Here is a 13131-nt window from a genome sequence, read left to right on the forward strand (position 1 = left end):
AATAATAAAACTTCAACAATATTGAAAGAGAGAGATTAAGATGTGCAATATAAACAATATATATGTGTATGTATATATATTAAACATAACTGTGCAATATAAACAATATATATGTGTATGTATATATATTAAACATAACTGTGCAATATAAACAATATATATGTGTATGTATATATATTAAACATAACATCAAATAATCGAATTGTAATTTAGGGAAAAGATATTTTTATACACATTTAGTTTAGTAGGTAAAGTTTAGCCTCGAAAGAAATATATAAATGCCTTATCTATCAAACCATGATTAAGAGGTGATTTAAGAGGTATAATATTAGCTAAATTAATCTCTCTCTCGATATGTTAGGGTAAAGAATAATTGAGTCTCTAAGTTTGAGATTGATAGTACAAACACTATATTAATTGAGATATAGTAAAAAAAAAAATCGATGTTATCAAATTTGTAATTCATACTTAAATTCTGCCAATCTTGCTGTTTCATCGGTTGAACTATTTTACGTTGTACTAATATGTTGAATTTTTTGTATGTGTTCATAAGATCTTAAATGAAAAACTCTAATTGTTATTGACTTGATAGATGCAAGATTTTTGTCCTCTTTATTTAGTAACCATATTGACTCCTATATCATCCAAATCAACGTGGACAATCAAACCATCGACCTTTTGACATAGTAATTTGTACTTTATCCATTGAACTAGGATTTATATTCTAATGTGGAGACTTTAAAATCTTTTTTAAATCCTATTATTAAATTATTAATAGAAAAGGAGTTTCAAAGTCGAGATCAGTAGAGGCATTGATGACACAACAATAAATTTGTTTAGAGGTGTGAGAAGAGCATGCTAAAATTCACACCAATATGTTGTTTGCCACACATACTCTAATGCTTACGTCAAAGAGTGAAAGAGTATGAAAGCTTTAAGATTTGAAAGTAAAAATTGATCATTCACGTTCTCTAGATCTATAATGATGTACTTATTGGAGTAGATGACCTAGGTTATCTCCAATAGAGTTTTAAAGCTATATTAGGATAATACTTCAACTCACATTGAGTTGAGGCATGCAAGAGGTATGTTTCGTTGAACATTTTTTCAGGCTTAATCTCAATCTTGGTAATGACTACCCACCTTTTTCTAGACTCATGTTGGTTCTAGAATGATGTTTCAGTTTCGGATGTGTGTAGAACATGCCTCAACATTAACTATTTTGCTAGGCTCGACTTCGGTCTTGGTCGAGGTAGAGGACAATTAATTTGTTTTGGGCTAAGCCAACCCTCCCTTCTAGGTCATTTTGGTCATAGGGTTTTATTTTCAGCCCAGATCTAGTTATTTTTTTGGTCCCAATTGTTCTGTTTTCGTTTTATATCGATTATGCCCTGATTCAAAATCACCCTGACAAAAGTTTTTTCTTTATCATATTGGATAAATAATAACCATTTTTTTCATTGTAAAGTGACAATAATATATACTTGCATTTGGGATATTTTCACCCTTTTTAAAAATTAAAAAGTACAAATTAGTTCTAACATGATGGTGTAATTTGAACCTGACCTTTTCATCGAGGTTAATAATATTTGATTAAGTAAAACATTGATAGTTTAAAAATCTATTATACATTTTTTACAATTTAGAGAGATATGTAATTAGATACCACCTTGAAAGTTTCAAAATAACTTGTATTAGAAAAAGTATATCATTTTATCTAACAAATAAATTATATATAGTTTTTACCTTTCTTTTTAAATAAATGATATATATACATACACGTACATATACACATTTAGATCAAACGAACGAAAAATAATCAAAAATACCAACCTTAATTTAGAATGGTGAATCATTAAGCTTTAATTAGTGTGAGATTTAACCATTTTATATTTCATGTGATAAAGATGTTGCAAATGTTTAAAGAACAAATATTAATTTATACTCATAAATTTTGGGAATCTTATACTAAAAATTGTATCAATTAAAATCATAAACTTTAGATTGATAATTTAAATCCTAAACTTTGAGAGTTGTATTAATTTAAACCTAAACTAATAATCATATCAATTTAAACCTTAAAATTTCGTAAATATGTCAATTAAACCCTGAACTTTCATAAGTGTATCCAAATAAAATATAATAGAAAGATTAAGTTGATACAATTGTGAAAATTCAGAATTTAAATTGATACGATTATTAGTTTGGGGTTTAAATTGATACAGTTTTTAGTTTATCCAAGATTGAGGGAATATAAATTGATATTTATCCTCATTTAAATTATAATAAAGTCATTGGCTTATTTTAAATTCTAAACAAGTTTTGTGCTACAAAAAATAATCCTGATATAATACTCCTCTTGAATCAAGACAAACAAAAAATTTAAAGTTCCCCAATAAAATAATGGCATGTGATGTGCATATCCAAACAAAAACCTTGAAATTTGAGGAATTGAAAACCCTAATTTGTTGTGGACCACCAAATTGAGTTGATAAAATTTTCATTACAAACACTTTAATTAATTCTCCAAGTTGAGAAAAGAGATTTTAGCAAAATTTAAAAATTTTCACAAAGTCGGTGAATTTCAACCTGGAGTAAAACTTAGGTAGTGGTTGAGTTGTCTCCACGTGGCAAAAATCTATTGAATTAGATTTTTATGGTTTTTATAATAGAAGATATTTTATCTAAACTAAACTCTGTTATATCAACATTTTTTCTCATTCTTTTTTTTCTTTCATAAAACGATGTGAGGGTCTTGAAGAAGAAACTCAAAGCACACACTTCATCTTTAATTTTGGTTGGCTTCTCAGATTGTGTGTATTTCTCAGATCAAAAACTTCTCGCAGGCACTTTCTAAGGTGTTTAATCCGCATACCTCAGCCTATCTCCATGTGGGTTCATTTTTGTTTCTGTTCGAATTAATTTGTTTCTCATTTTCATTCAATTGCTCAAAGATTTGGAGAAGAAAAAAATATTTTGGAAGAAAATAATGATGCAAGCAATATAGAGGATTCAAGTCAATGACGGGAATTAAGAGAAAGTCTACCGTTGGTCGTCAATGTAATCAAATGAAAGATCCACTTGAAAGGAGGAGACAAACAAAATGTAAAATCACAATATGTCATATATTCACTCAATTTTAAAGTAAATACATTTCTTATTCTAATGATTATTTTTTCAATTAGGAAAATATTATGGAAAAAGATGCAACCGTTGTGTTGTTGATTATAAACCAACAACCAATATCTGTAGATACACAAAATAACATGTCATTCACTCAATTACTTGGTTAACTTTCTATTCAAAATATATTGGTTGGATATATAGAGATTATTTATTAATTTTTTTTTCTTTTTATAGGAAACATTGGCACTTGGTAACAAAAATCCAACAATCGAAGATTAATAATTTAGAGTATTAATCTATTTTGTTCAAGCTTATTTTGAACTAACTTTGTTTACAATCCATTATTGTTGAATGTTTCTTTATAATTTAGACGTATTTTTTTGTCACATTGTTATTTTAGGCCTTCCATTTGTAATTAATTGTTTAGAACAAATTTTGTAATTTATCGTGTATAGAATCTAACCTCTAATTTTTGTAAAGTGGACTGACAATTGAATTAGATTTTGAATAATTGTTCCAAATTTTATTTATAATAGCAAAAATCTATAATTATATGTCATTAGGTGTACAATTGATAGTGTTAGGAATCAAATAACTTTACGAGACAAAAGACGGAAATGAGACTTCTGTCTCTCGTGAAGTTGAATTCATTGTTGTAAGTCGAATGATGAGTTTTTTTACAGAGGAATGAACGAGAAGAGATTCCAAAAAATGGTAAAGAAAACTCAACAATGAGAAGAAGAATGGAAAACCCTAAATTCCATAGGAAGATGACTCATATTTGATTTTTGGAGACTTGATTTAACTCTTTGAAATGACCATTTAATGAGAGGCAAAATTGTCATTTTACGTTGTGGGTCCCTCCATAACTGTCGGGAAATAGGGAAACCTAAATCAATTTTTCTAGCCTAACCTAACGGAGGTTAGCTCTAATAGAAAGTATATTATTAAAAAAAAATCATACTTTATAGATTAATAAATATTTGCCGCGTGACCAGGCTACAAAAGATAGAAGCAGCTCACCCAATTTACACCTAAGTTTTACTCTTTCAACCCCTAGATTCCACTCTATTACCAGCCCCTTCTTTTACTGCATATTTTAATTAATTTGACTAGTCTTAAAACTTTATATTATAATTTGAATTTATCCCTCAAATGAAAATGTTTGAAGAGAAAAAGGATTGAATTTTCATTTTTAAGCATTTAAATTTATTCCCATATTCAAGTTAAATCTTAAACTTCTTTTGATATTTTTTTTTCTTGGAAAATTACATTTAGCGGTCCAAATAGGACCCCAATCTGGAATAATTGATATTTTTTAAATTCGTTAATTTATGACCAACTCTTGATGTGGAAGGCCACATCTCCCTAAGTAAAGTTCCAATTCTGCCCTCCTAAATCTCAGTCTCCCAACAATTACGATTGGGTATATCCTCACAAATTTAACAAAATCCACAACAAATTTTTAGCTTATTCAAAGACATTTCGTTGGGATTTAGTTTTTAATTAAGAGGGATGGTTTAAGATTTTGTTAAAATAGAGTGCTGATTTTTTTTTTTTTTTTACAACAAACAAAGCTTCTATCGCTCGTAGTAAATGGTGCCAAGGATCGTGATTTGGATTGCAATCACTACCATTAAGTTTTGGATTTTTTTTTTTAAAAAACTTAAGTTGTGTAATGATGTACTCAAATCTCTAATCTTATATATTTGTTTACTACCACATTATAATCCATCGATTAAATGTTTGAAATTGGGATTTCATGACATTTAAAAACTGTCAGATTTAAAATTCGTGACAGTTATTTTTAGTCATTGTATCTTCTATAAATATATAGATATCAACGACAATTTTTTAAAAAAGATCATAATTGGTCTTCTCATGATAATAAATAATGGTCAACAATGAGTAATTATTGATAATCATGAATTGCCATTGTCAAATATATTGACAAATTATTATTGTCATCAAATGACTCAAAATTGGATTTTTTTTGTAGCGTCATGAGCATTGACAATAGTTATAAAATATCAAAAAAGAACATATAATGACATTTTTTTTCTTGTCAAGAATATATGAACAAGGACACTTTATTGTTAAGAATATTTAAACCATCACAATTATTTTATGTGAACAAATGTTTTATCACGATACATTTTTATTGTCACATGATTTCATATTTATGACACTTTTATATTGTCAATAAAATACATGTCTCGATAGTTATTTATTTGAATCTTGTCATTACACACATGATTTCCATCATCAACTAATTTTATTTAATCCCAAAATTGACACAAACATAAATAAGAACTTTTATATATAAGAATAAAGTTGATAACCTTTTATAAAGAAACTAAATAAAATGAACTATCAAATATCCTCCATGGGACAAACACACAAACTAAAAACCAAATTTGATAAATTTTTTACAAAGAAACTAAATATAACAAGGTATTGTCACGAGTAACTACATTACAACAAGTTTTATCGCTAACCAAACGTCAATCACTTGCTTGGTAGCTTCACCACTTTAATAGGTTTGTGCAAGACCTAGCAAAAAATACAACATTCATTTTAGAGTTCAACTCAAAGTATCGACTTCAACGATAATTATAATATTCATGTAAGTCTAAGCATCTTTTTCATATATCATTTATATAACAAAAGTTAAATCACTCAGTCTACTAATACACATTAGATAACATGCATGTTTTTTATATTCTTCTACCTCCAATTTACAACGACATATATAAATATTCCTTTCAAAATCCGTCCCCCCCACCCCCACAAAAATCAAAGTATCAAATATAAACACCCTTTTAAATCTATCAATAACAAAGTTTGAATTAATACTCTAATGTAAATATCTACCGAGAAGAATCAAGATAATAAGTAAATCTCTGAGCAAATGAAAAAAAAATAGTGGAACTCATTTTACTATGAACCCCAACTGCCCAAATAATATCTAGAAAAAAAAAATGGATAGAATTAAAAGACAAACTTACATTGGGTATCAAAACCGATTGGTTTTTAACAAATGTAGAGAGAAAAGCACATCAAATTTTCTGTGTCCTATCAACTCAGGCATTCATTCGTAGCAGTGATTCAATAGAGTATCAAAACCGATGATTTTAAGTTAATCTTATACATAGTGTGTTTGGTCTTGCGCTGATATTTGAGCCTAATTTGTTCTAGCCTTTTGGTTTAAGCATGTAGATGCACTGTGATGATTTAACAATAAAATGCTTGAACCAAAAGGAAATGGTAGTAGAATGTGGTAAAAATACCTACCTCAATCACGTATGAGAACCCCACAACGATAATGAGAATAACTCCTAATAAACAAAATGATAACAACTCCAAGAAGTTAAACAGATTTGGTTTGGAAGATTAATCAATGATCAAGAAGAAAGGAGAACTTATTCCTAACTTCAAGATTTTGAACTCTCCACGATCTAATTGATTAAACTAGATTGAAAGTTTTAATACATGCATTCTAAATACAAGAATACAAAGAAAAAACATAAAACTTGAGAGAATAAACTCTAATGAAATTTCATTCAAATTCAAAGTCTTCTCTTAAATGACAAAAGTACATAGGTATTTATAATAATTGAAAAGACAACTTGAAATGACACAACCTTTCACCTAATTGAGTAGGTTCAACAAAAACCCTTCAACTACATACATGAACCTCCATAAATGTAAATACATTGTCATAAATTGATACATCTAATATTAAATATGTGAATGAATATGAATTTTCAGATTTATTATGACTTTTGGTGGCTTTGATTCTTGAAGGGTTGCAACTTTCCATACTTTTAAGCTTAATTTGGAAGTAAACCTTTTAATGTTCCAGCTCCTAATTATTGCCAATTATTTGCTTATCAGAATTGGCCTACAATATCATTTATACAACCTATTACTTCCATCAATCTAATGCAACAAAATATAAGAAAATCATAGTAAGCACAACTCAAGAAAATAATAACCTAATAAACGGTAAACACCAAGCCTAATGTTAGGCAAGAATCCCCTTCAACTAGAACCCTCCTTTCAACTTCGCCCTTACCTCTATTCTTTTAAAAAATTGAAAGATTATCCTTTTAACTTTTCATAAATGACTTTTTAAAACTATTCTTAGAGTAGAATTCTAAGTACCAATAATTTCCATTCTAGGTTACTAAAATATTGTTCCAAGTCGAAATTTTCAATCGAGATGGATTTCTATTCCAAAGATAGTTTTGAAGCATTTATTAAAAGTCAAGTGTAATAATAAACAGGGTGTCATTCTCTGCCGTCGCTCTGCATATAAGCAACAAGCGCTTCAAGTTCCGTAAACCCTATGAAGGGGTTTGAATCCCAGCAAAAACGTTTGATCACTGTTCTTTGATTTCTTGAATGAATTAAAAATACAAACAATAGAAAAATGTTAAGTAACATACCTTTGTCAATTCACAATTGTACAGTGAAATCTCCTCTCGAAATTCAAAATTGGTAGTCTTCTTCTTGAAACGAGTAGTCTTCTTTTTGAATTCTTCTATTCCACAGGATCCAGCTTGTGGGAACGGTTTCTTGAAAGAGTAGAGGGAATGGAGAAGAGTTTCAGAATAATTCTAGAGGAGAAAGTTAGGACTTTTAAACCTATTATAAGAAAATTAGGAGAATTTCTAGGGAAAGAGTTTTAGAGTAATTCTAGAGAGTGTGTCTCACTCCCAAGAGCCTTATTTATGTTATTTCTAATCTTGTTCAGATAATGCTTCTGCATAGATTTTAGGGTTGTTTTCAAATATAAGAAAATGAATCAAAATATTAACATCTAATAGCAAAATGATAGACTGCGATAGACAACGACAGATAGACGGTGATATTTTGCTATCAGTGGTAAATATGTTTAGCAATTTAGTCATTTAAAACAATTTTCCTAGATTTTAAATGAAATATTTAATAATATCCAATATTAATAAATATCTACTCAAATAATAATACAATTAATATTTTCCCTCATAAATTCAAATATTTCAAATTTTCTTTCAACATAGTTGATCCTTGTTGGTCCATGGTGAGCTAGTAAGGGACTTTATGGACCAACAAATTATAAGCTCCAATGATTCAAGATTAATTAATTAAAAAATTTAACATTCATTCATTAACTAGAGGGAAAACCACTATAGACACATAGTTGAACTCTTATGCACTATAGGACAAGTTGTGTCCATGGATATAATCGATATAAGCAAATCGATCATTCACGAGTTGTTCATAATTACAGTCAGATCAAATATCCGTTTTACCCCGTAATTACCCATTTTCCTTAAGTACCACTGAGTGAATTCCATCCTATGAAGTTATGTTAGCTCCCCATTTAGTCAAGTCCCCAAAATAGTAGGCTTATTGTTATTGAGTCGACAACTTGGGTCACTCTCATCCATGCAAATCAAAGGATTGACCTCACTGACAGGAGTTCATAAATCACTCATGATTAAGATCGAGTCGCACATGATCATTCTATGAAATATTAATCTCATCGAGTAATGGATTTACAATGAAAGATTAAATATTTCGCAGTTCGAACTTGTATAAACTCCTTGTATAGGATACTTCCACTCACATGTCTCTACATGAATGGTTTGGGTCAAACCATTTGTAACTATTAAAAAGTGTGTTGTATCCATAGTGTTTCTAAAATAAAACACCCAATCTTATCCATATACTATAGACCTTTAGGTTATCCTTGTAGGGAATCGAATCCCAAGCGGAAACATGAGAACGTCTTGCATTCGATTTTTTCATTTTAAATAAACAAAAGATAGCAAGCTTAAACAAAATAGATGGGGATAAACATCATACTAAACATGCATTATAAAGAAGAACAAAGGGATGAATGATTCTTACATTCGTAGATTCCCAAACTTCTCGAAATTCCTCTTGTTCTTCACATGAACGTCTTCTCAACGATCATTGATATTACCACAAGAATAACCTTGTTATTCTCTAGGATTCCAAGAGTTGGATGAGTGGTCTCCAACCTTTGGAAGAGGAAGAGGTTGAGAGAGTGTAGAGAGAGAGTGTAAAGAAGAATTGTCTTGGAGGTAGGGGATGTTTTTCACCAAAAGAAAGCTTGCCCTAAATGGGCTAATAGGATGAATTTACATGGAGAAGGGTTTTACCACTTCTCCAAGTATTTTTCTTTTCACCCTTAGTGGTCAATTAACTAAATAAGGTTATTTAATTAATTGACACATTAAATAAATGACCAAATATTAAATTTAATTTAATATATAGTTAATTAATTAATATCACATGTTTATATGTTTCCACATCTCTAACATTATAACTAATTAAATCTTCATGAATCTAATTCACATGAATTAAATATTTAAATCTCATTCATATATTTCTCTCTAACATTATTTGAATTATAGATCACATCTATAATTAGTTATATATTAATCACATTAATATACAATTTACTCAGTTGATTCAAACAATTTAAACCATTCCTCATTAATATCCTTTAGTGAGTTAACAAGGGGACTTGGTGGACCTACCACTTAGAAGCTCCAATGATATGAGATTAATTAGCTAAACTCATTAACCAAATTAATCAATATTTGTTAAATATGGGTACACTCCACTAAAGACCCACAATTACACTCTTCTCATTGCAGATGTATTTTTGTATCTACGGATATAGACCAACAATAGTAAGTTAGTCTTTCATGAGTGTTAATAATACCAACTGGGTCAAATTAGCTTTTTACCCCTGGGTTACCTCTTATTCTTAAGTACCAGTGCCCCTCTAATGAACAACCTGTTTATGGTCCAATCATTAAACAGAAACCTCTCTCGGGTCAGTGAGAGGGTAAGGTCTTTTGTTCAAGTCTCGGAGACACCATTTAAGGGAACACTCATCTACTTACCCTTAATTTGGAAGTAATGAATTCCATTTTGTATTATTATGTTCCTAGCTCCCCACTTGGTTTTGTCCCCAAAATGATAGGCTTATTGAGTCGGCAAATAGCCACTCTCACTCATACAAATTAAATAACAAATGTTATGCATAATCATAAATTTACAGCATGCAAACAAAAAGGAAATGAGAGAATTAGGATGAGAGAACTAACCCTTGAAGAACGATCTTCTTCGTGTATCCTCTTCTCCAAAAATCATGAACTCGAAACTCCACAATGGACACCACCACTTGATTGCCTCAGTATTCTCTGGGTGAGAATCCAGAAATTTTGTGGGCTCTGGCTATTTTGGAAGAGAGGGATTTTTAGAGAGATGAGAGAAATTGATGGGATTCAGAAGAAGAAGATCTTCTTTCCCCTGCCTCACTATCACGTATTAGAGAGAAAATAAGGGGAGGGGGTTGGAGTTACAACACCCTCCCAAAATGATTTTTAAAATAAATTTAATTAAGTTAATTTATTTTCATAAATAAATTTAATATATATTTATAAGATAACTACCTTATCATATAATATATATTAAACTATATGTTATATCAAATATAACACATAACCTATAGCTTCTATATTATATCAAATACAATATAACATATAATTTATATTCTCTCACTAATGGAATTTAACATATAGTTTCTATTTATATTAAATTTAATTATATGAATTAATATTTGGATCATATTCAAATATTTGTTTCCTCTCAAATAAACTTTATATGATAATGTATCAAATACATTATAGTAATTATATCATATATAATTAGATTAAATTAATTATATCACATATAATTCATTCCCTCAATTAATTTGAACAATTCAAATTAATCCAAAAATTGATTCTCATTAATTCCCATTGAGCTACAGAGGGGACCTCATAGACTTGTAGCTTGAAGCTCCAATGATACGTGAATGATTAATTAAACTCCTTAAATTAAATTATTCATTGTCCGTTAATTATCGAGCACTCCACTAAAGACCGACGACTGCACTCTTTGCACTACAGATATATTTCTGTGTCCATTGGATATAACCAGTCAACAATACAATGACCCTTCACAAATTTCTCGTAAGTACAGCTGGGCCAAAGTTACCGTTTTGCCCTTGTAGTTACATCTAACTTCTTAAGTACCACTGATTCCTCTAATGAACAATAAATCATAGTCCAACTATGACCAAATCCCTCTTAAGCCAGGAAAGGGTGTGGTGCCACATTGTTCAAACCCCGGAATTAGCCCTTAAGGGAGCAATTTATCTACTTTCCTCAACGTTGAGGAAGGAGTGAATTCCTTCTTTTATAGCTATATTCCCAGCTCCTCAATCAAACAAATCCCCAAAGTGGTAGGCTTGTTGAGTCGGCGATCTGGCCACTCTCATCCATACAAATCAAAAGACTGCCTTCATAGACAAACATTCACAACTCACTCAAGATTCAGGTCATGTTACTTATGGTCATCTTGGTGAAATATAAATCTCTATTATGAACTAATGACTAAAATTTAGTGCGAATGCAATTATGCAATGCATGTCTTAAGTTATGCATTAGTTCTCATGCGTCGGTGGTCATGCCTTTCTGTCACAAGTTTTCTTGCACTCTCGCCAAGTATAGCGAGAACGCAAGTTTCTCAGGTGATCCGAGGTCGAACTTAGGGACTTGTAGCTAAATGTATGCGGTGATGTGTTTGCGGCGGATGAATAAAAGAATGATGGGGGTTGTAAGCTATAAACTACTCCTACTCCTAACTAACAGACAAAACAGTGGAAGTATGAATGAGAGATAGAGACATGACAACTATTGACGTGTAGTAAAATGCATGGAGAAATAGATAAAATGGTGAGGATGTCTTCATCGCAACCCTTAAACTTGACCGCAAGGGCAACCTCAACCAACACAAGCTATGCGATTATACTACACACACTTGTGCCTAATTCTAGGACGCATACGATGTATATGCGATAGTGCCGAGAAACCTATTTCTAAGCCTCCATAACCCGCTCACGTGTTCTCACACATAAGCATGATGACCACATACCACCATATCCTACTTCTGGATGCATGCAATATTCTATTTGTAGGGTGCATACGCTGTATAATAGCAAACGAAGCTTATCTCTAAGTTCTCCATTCTTGCTTATGCATTCCAATCCGCTTTCTCGAGTCTTAGATTTGGTTTTTAGACTATTCTCCCAAGTATGCCTAAATGATGAATGATGTGATCATAAGACAAAGTAATCGCATAAACCTAGCTGACATAAGATTATTCCTATCTCTAGTGAACACTTACTTACATTGCTTAATGCGACCAACCACTTACCCTCTCGGGCAATTGGTTGTTGCCAAGCATTGTGTCCGCTTATAGACAAGGGTTACTACAGCTTCACACTAAGCAAATAAGGTTTTCTCACAACACTCACGCAACACACACCTCCTAGTGGTTTGCTACATGCTTCATATTCCTATGCCACATGATTAAGTATGCGATACTCTAACAATCTTACTAAGTGATGCAATGAAAGTTAAGGATACTAAGTAAATGAAGATGGAGATGGAATAGAAGGAAAATATAGAAATGCATTGATCACAAAATGTATTAATTCCTCAAGCCAAAATGTAATAAAATACAATATAAGGAATGAAGAGAAATGGAAAGGCTAGCTGGAAGCAATGTCTTGCTTCTAGCATATGTGAGTCAAGGATGTCGGTGGTGCCATGGATGGGCAGTGGAGCTGACTCTCTCGAGCTCTAACTCCGGCGAAGGCTCCGATCATCACTCAGAATGGATGAAGGAGATGAAGAACTCTCAAGCTTCCTTCTCACGCTTTCGTTTGGATCATAAGGATCCACCCGAAGGTAGAAACTTGGATGATTTGAAATTCCGCTCAACGGCTTCTATTTATAGAGCTTGATTGCCGACAACATTAATGAACATGCTCTGATTCTGACACTCGCGGCGCGATGGTGCTTTTTTGAATCTCTACTGCTAACGGCATGGTAGGTGAAATGTCTACATCATTTTTTGATACTCCCGAGG

At 31.1% G+C, this 13131-nt stretch overlaps 1 long non-coding RNA gene across 1 annotated transcript; it reads right to left on the reverse strand.

Annotated features, from left to right (window-relative positions):
* Positions 1-5417: 5417 nt before the first annotated feature.
* Positions 5418-6689, reverse strand: LOC120078345 (uncharacterized). The gene is made up of 2 exons (XR_005481987.2): positions 6421-6689; positions 5418-5679 (listed from the first exon to the last, which is right to left on the reverse strand). It is a non-coding gene; the product is annotated as an uncharacterized LOC120078345 (long non-coding RNA).
* Between the last annotated feature and the right edge of the window lie 6442 nt (positions 6690-13131).

The sequence above is a fragment of the Benincasa hispida genome, chromosome 5, assembly GCF_027475165.1.
Source record: "Benincasa hispida cultivar pf3 chromosome 5, pf3_genome.v1.1, whole genome shotgun sequence".
In the NCBI taxonomy this organism is placed as follows: Eukaryota; Viridiplantae; Streptophyta; class Magnoliopsida; order Cucurbitales; family Cucurbitaceae; genus Benincasa; species Benincasa hispida.